This window comes from Lissotriton helveticus, chromosome 7, assembly GCF_964261635.1.
Source record: "Lissotriton helveticus chromosome 7, aLisHel1.1, whole genome shotgun sequence".
NCBI classification, from domain to species: domain Eukaryota; kingdom Metazoa; phylum Chordata; class Amphibia; order Caudata; family Salamandridae; genus Lissotriton; species Lissotriton helveticus.
Window position 1 is genome coordinate 681,085,345 of NC_136068.1, and position 6,879 is coordinate 681,092,223.

At 49.1% G+C, this 6,879-nt stretch overlaps 1 long non-coding RNA gene across 1 annotated transcript; it reads left to right on the forward strand.

Moving 5' to 3' along the window:
• The first annotated feature begins 623 nt into the window (after nucleotides 1-623).
• On the forward strand, nucleotides 624-2,108 carry LOC144766971 (uncharacterized). Its single transcript, XR_013598006.1, has 4 exons — nucleotides 624-717; nucleotides 823-926; nucleotides 1,162-1,254; nucleotides 1,780-2,108. It is a non-coding gene; the product is annotated as an uncharacterized LOC144766971 (long non-coding RNA).
• Nucleotides 2,109-6,879: the final 4,771 nt, after the last annotated feature.

The following is a 6,879-nucleotide window of genomic DNA, read 5'->3' on the forward strand; positions in this document are numbered from 1 at the left end:
CATAATCTTCGCAGAAGTGTGTGTGTTGGGGAATGGGGGCGAGCGGCAAACTGCAGACAACGATTTTGTGACTATCATACGTTTTTTCCACTATGCAGCCAGGGATTTGAAGACTGATCTCCCAAATCCAGTTGGCAGAATAACCCATAGACCAGTGTTCATTTCCGTTCAGGTATAATAAAAGTTGATCAATGAAGTTGATAATAATAACAACATGAACGGGAAGTTCCCATTACTCTAAAGGACCAATAAATTCCGATATAAACAATTGCCATTCCTCCATAGATATATAGTGTGTATTTAGGAATAACAAATCCTTCTTTAACGGAATCCTTCTGCCTTTCTTCATCTAAAAGTTATAGATCGATTTTCTGTTAATTCGGGATGGATTTCTGTGTCTCAGATTATAATTTGCGGGCGCTGCACAAATTCGTCGTAATCCTTCAGTCCTTTGTCTATTTCCCCTTCTCAATGGGAAGCCTCTCGCTTGTGAAAACAAAATTTAAATATGGCGTCATCCCCTCTCCCCTGTTTTATCATCCGACGGGATTGAGGTTATTGGTCTAGTGCAGCTTGACCGTTTCTACACAGGTGTAATATATCTTTCAATTCTAGCGCGGTATATATCCAGTCCGTCTTCCGGGGACACTCCCTCCATTTTGGTGCAGAAGGCCTCCCGGCCTAAGACGTTCACGAGAGCTCCGCCATACTTTACGAGTAAGTTCCTCCCATGCAGCGAGTCCGTATTTTTGTAGCGAGTATTTTTATCGTCTATTTCCTTTAGAATGTTGGACCTAAACTGTGCGCTCTGCATTTTTTTAGAAAATACCCTTGAAGCGCAACTCCTGTCTCGACCTGGCCTGGCCCAGTGTGTGTAATTTTTATCGGTCTGCCTCTCTCGCCCATATTCACGTGAAAACTTGGAGGTAACTATTCTTAATTGGCTATTTGAAACGGCATTTAGAGACATACTCCTGGGGTTTTCTATTTATTGTGTATTTCACTACTGTATAGGTTCACTCTGTGTCTTATAGCCCCCTTTGAATACGTGACTTATCTGAATCCGATTTAACTGCGCTTGTGATTTGGTTGTTGCTTAACTAATCATGTTTATTTTGAGATGAAATGGGAAATGCCATATCCTTTATCTCTCCTCCACAGTATTTCCACTATTGTACTTGTCTACAACTTGCGTGTATCGGGACTGTCGCACCTCTGCCTTCCCATTGAATAACTGCTATTGTGAAAACATAGGTGAGCAGCCTTTAATTTTCATCTTCATCTAGACTTTACTAACCATCTTAGTGACTAGGAATTGATGTATTCTTAGACACGTTTTTGTATACAGTCCCCAGAGTCCGTTCATCAATCGCTCTTTTCCATGCTAGCAGCCAATTTCTGAGTGATCTGCCGTTTCCAGTCTAGAAGGCTCAGATGCTGCTCTCTCCTCTGGTATGTGAATGACGAAAATGTGTCCAGGCCACCCTTTGTTTAGTTGTTCGGTGGTAACTTTTGGAGCAAAAAGGTTTTCTTTCCTTTCATCTTTTTCTCACCTAGACTCACCGAGACCCCCCTTTTCTTATTCTTTGTAATGTACACTACCCATATATAGTAGCATTCTTCCTTTGTTCTGCAAGAAAGTGGTTTGTTTGCAGATATGTGTATTTAATGTATGACTTGAATTGTGTTTTTGTTGCACTCCAATATTGACCTGTCTCACTCCCCTCATTTTTTTAGAAATTTTTAATTTTGGTTTATACAATTTGTTTCTGCCCACAGATACGCTGCGATATGCTGTTGTTCGCCCAGAAACTCTGGAATTGAGCTAAAATTTCATCCCCTTGACAAATTGGAGGATCGTGATGGCCACATACAAATGAATTACTTGCGCCCTGATGAAGGAATCTTCTATGGTGGTACTTGTTCCGAAACGCGCGTCGGCGCTTTTTTCTGTCTGTTGGTTGAAAATGTGGTTATAGTTTACAGTATCTTGATGTATGTGGTGACTTTTGGATGTGTGTATGCTTGAGGGTATGAGTGACTATTGTATATAAAATGTTTTTATTGTTCTCTGTTGTTCTGGGCTGACGCTACATGAATTATATATGTCAATAGAATCTCTGAAGTAATGAAGTCTCCTTTATAAATATATATGTATATGAGAATAAAATGATTTGATATCAGCAGCTTTTCTGTGGGCAATTGTTTATATCGGAACTTATTGGTCCTTTAGAGTAATGGGAACTTCCCATTCATGTTGTTATTATTATTGACTTCCCTGGTGGGTTGTTCCCCCGTATACTTTTATTAGGTTCAGGGTTCCCTTTGTGTTCTACATACTATCAATGAAGTTGAGCCTGTCCCCTGCAATAAATCTTTGGTTGATAAGTGAGCCGAGTGTAGCATGGAGGCTGTGAAGCATCGCAGTGCTGACAAAAGGCACGCCGCCACACACGCACCCAACAAAGTGCCCCACGTAAATAACAAGCACATTAATAAACTACATTTGCAGTCGCCAAAAAAAACAGTATTGCTCGATGTTTTTTTTCCGTTTTATATAGCGCAAATTCCACTCAAAGGTAGCATTGCTTTAAATGAGCACCAGTTGCATTCCCCACAGACAGTCAGTTGTAGATACTGAAAGATTAAGTGCCAGATGGTCGTTTAGTGGCATCCAGATGCCGGAGCCGGAGCTGGGAGTGTGGTGAGCCATGGTGAGCCGAGTTAGCACAGCACGCCATGGCCAGCAGCTGCGATGCTGGTGAAGGCAGGAAAGCTGGCAGTTGTGAAAATGCGAGCACCAAAGGAAACAAGTAGTTCCTAACTAAAAATATAACAGCCTTCAGCGTAACTAAACTGTAGTTGTTCGTGGCTGCTTCCTGCTAAAACGGAAGTGATGTATCAGATCTTCAGCCAACAATAAGACAGATAAGGGACCCTGGGGGGGATTCCCGGAAACGCCCACACATTGAACTACACCACGCTGCCCATGTCTGGGGGACCTAAGACAAGAGCCGGTGCTAGCGGCACACAGGTGAAGGGGAAAATGGCGAAATCGGCGGACCAAGACCAGTCCACCTCTAAACTGGACACGATGCTGGCGGTGATGGAGCGGCTAGAGGAATCCCTGCAACTCACCCGCACGTCTCTAGAAACGAAAATCGATAGCGTGGCCATCGACCTCATGCACCTGCGGGCTGACCACAGGAAACTGTTGGAGCGTACGGCCGCCCTTGAGGCCACCATGGCGGATGTCACACCTAAGTTAACGCAGACGGACAAGCATGTCCAAGACCGCCTCAACCGTGTGGAATTCCTGGAGAACCGCGCGGAGGATGCGGAAGGGAGGGCGAGAAGGAATAACGTCCGTATCGTAGGACTGCCGGAGCGATGGGAAGGTAGGGAACCAGAGGTACATGTGGAGAGATGGCTCACAGACCTTCTTCCTGAGGGCTCCCTTTCTCAACACTTTGTGGTAGAGCGGGCCCATAGGGTGCCGGCGAGGCCCCCTCCTGCGGGCTCCAACCCAAGACCCATGCTTATCCGCGTCCTGAACTATCGAGACCGCGACGCCATACTGCGAGAGACTAGGAAACTATCAGAAGTCAGAGTTGAGAACGCTAAGAATATGTTATTCCCTGATTACACTATTCAGGTACAGCGCCAGAGACACTCCTTCCTGGCAGTGAAACAGCATCTTCGCAGCCTAGCACTGAAATACTCCCTACTCTTTCCGGCCCGGCTACGTGTGGTAGCCCAGGATAAGTCCCATTTTTTCGATACTCCAGAGCCAGTGGAAGCCTGGCTGGACTCGGGCACCGACACGGAGCCCGGCACAATGCCATCGACATCGAACATGCGGCGCAACCGAGGGCCCCGACGTCGTCGCAGGCGAAGGCCCTCGCCGTCAGGGCGAGCGAGGACAGAGGCAGAAATAGGCCCCCCAGCCGAGCTTATACACAGCGAGCAACAAGAGGCCCTGCGGATGGTGGCGGTAATCAGCAGCTCGCTGGAAGCGGACCCAAACTTGGAGGCTAGCCCCCGCGACATCCCGAGCGATGATGAGCGTATATATGGAATGCCCGACTCGCAGGTGTCGGCGGACCTACCAGATGTCACCCCGCAAACTGCCGACTTTATTCACTGAAGCCTGCCTAGACAATCTGGCCCTTTTTGTTTGACTCCGAGACTCTCTGTACCCCGTAGGGGGAACTTCTTTGCTTGCGTTGTATGCCACTGGGGCCCTGATGGGATTGCCTCGCCCCCGTGGGGGCGCCGGGATCTACCTGACTTGTGATCCAGAGACACAGTGACACCCGTTGGGACCCGACCAAGGGCCATGTGAAGCCTGTGGGGGGAGGCACCCTCCACCTGATCACATGATGCGCTTATAGCGACAGAGCCGTGTGCTCAGCGACCTCCCCTCAAACTCACGGTTTCTTCAGCTCCCTCGAGCGCTTGGACGATAACATGTTCTGCTGTCGACCTTTTGGTATTGTATTGTTGTTTTCTTTGTTTTCAGAATTGATTGTTCCTTTGTTCTTTCCCCACATTCTCCTCACGAGTCACGGGTGTGTATGGCGATATGTTGGTATTGTAGTTGAATGTCTGGGTGGTCATGCGGTGGTGTGGTTCGTTGGCGGCGGGTGGCCGGGGGGAATGCTGATATTACGTAAATATTATGGCTGCGATTAAATTCTGTACATGGAATGTTCGGGGAATGCACACTCCATCCCGCCGTTACCAGATCTTTTCTTACCTCAAGAGACACCACATCCAAATAGCACTATTACAGGAGACTCATCTGACTGGCCCAGAGACGCTCATATTCCGCCGCAGATGGAGGGGACAGCTGTATGCTACTGGATATTCAGCTTATGCGCGGGGGGTGCTGGTCTGGGTGCGCCCTGGGGTTCCCTTCGCGCTCTCCCACTGTACAGTAGACACAGAGGGCAGGTATGTAGTTATACAAGGTAATCTAGACGGACAGCCCATCGTCCTGGCCTCGCTTTATACCCCTAACACTGAACAGGCTCACTTCTTCACACGGTTGTCGGCAGTGCTTGTGCCATGGCATGGTATACCATTTTTGCTAGGGGTGACTATAACTGTGTTCTGGATATTGCCCTGGACCGATGGGCTCCCCTTGGCCAGTGCACCGGTGAGTGGGGCCATGAGGGCACTCGCGGACTGGGCGGGGCAGTGGGATCTCCATGATGCTTGGAGAGAGTGCAATCCTCACACAAGGATGTACTCCTACTATTCGGGGCCCAAACACTACATGTCAGATTAGACAGATACATGCTAACGAGTGACCTGCTCCCCCAAGTCACGGACTCCTGCTATTTGGGCAGGAGTCCTATTTGGGCCGTACTCACTCTGATCATAACCCCCACACATTAGACTTCGCTTGGGAGTGCCCACACCCACCGGTTCCCTACTTGGCGGCTCCAGCCAGACATGCTACTGGACGCCCCGTTTAGGGGAGCACTTGAGACCCGCCTCCTGCAATATTTTGAGGAAAATAATCACACCACCTCCTCTCCACAATTAGAATGGGACGCATTTAAAGTAGTCATCAGGGGCCACTGTTTGTGCACACAAGTGGGAATGCGGAAACAGATAGAAAGAGAGCTCACACGAGTTGAATCTGAACTGCTGGATGGGGAGCGGGAGGCGGTTGAGGGAGATAATGGGAACTTGCTGGCGACTAGGGAGCGACACGCATTAACACTTGATAGATTGAAGCATTTGAACTACGCTGCACACATAATTTTGGGGACAAGCCCAGCAAGCTACTATCGTGGTTAATCAGACGGGATACCCAGACCACCCTGGTGATGTCTATACATGCAGCCCCGGACACCATCGTATACACGCAGAGGGCCATTCATGATGCCTTCACGACACACTACGAGGACCTTTACCGCTCTCGTATACAGGCTACTACCGATCAGATCTCGGCATATCTATTTGCCCTGCCCCTGCCGGAGATCACTGATGCGCAGCGCGATGATCTGGGTGCACCGCTCACATCGGAGGAACTTCGAACAGCTATATTTTCCCTATCCAACGGAAAAACGCCGGGTCCTGACGGATTACCCGCTGAGTTCTATAAGGCCTTTTCTATTATACTAATTCCGGAATCGCTGCGTGTGTTTGAGGCGGCCGTCTCCGATTCTGCCCTTCCACCCTCACTGAACGAGGCAAACCTCATATCTCTCCTGAAGTCGGGCAGAGACGGGACCAATATGGGCTCGTACAGGCCGCTGGCCCTCCTCAACACGGATTATAAGCTCCTGGCGTCTACGTTGGCCCAGAGGTTGGCACCGCTGGTGCCTGCTCTTGTCCACACCAATCAAAACGGTTTTGTGCCAACACGCAGCACGTCGTATAGCATCAGACGTCTATTTAAAGTACAGAGCTTAGCCACACCCAGATGGCCGAATTCGGGGTGCTTGATACTTGATCTCGAAGGCATTTGACTCTGTGGAGTGGCCCTACCTTATGTCGTTGTTGCGAAAATACGACTTGGGTGACGGCTTTCTTCAGCTGGTGGAACTCCTGTACCAGGGACCCAGAGTACGCGTTCGAACGGGCAAATTGCTCTCCGACCCCATTCAGGTGCGCAGGGGTGCCCCCTCTCCCCCCTAATCTTTGCTCTCATGATGGAGCCCCTGGCGGCTCAGCTCCGAGCCTCGGGTGAGAACTGGGGCATTCCGCTAGCGGACTGGATTCAAGCGGTGTCGCTATATGCGGACGATTTATTACTCTATATCAGAGACTTGACCCGTTTCCCACTGGTGCTTTCCGATATATTCCGCATATTCAGAGACATGTCGGGGCTTAAAGTCAACTGGGCAAAGTCGGGTGTGTATC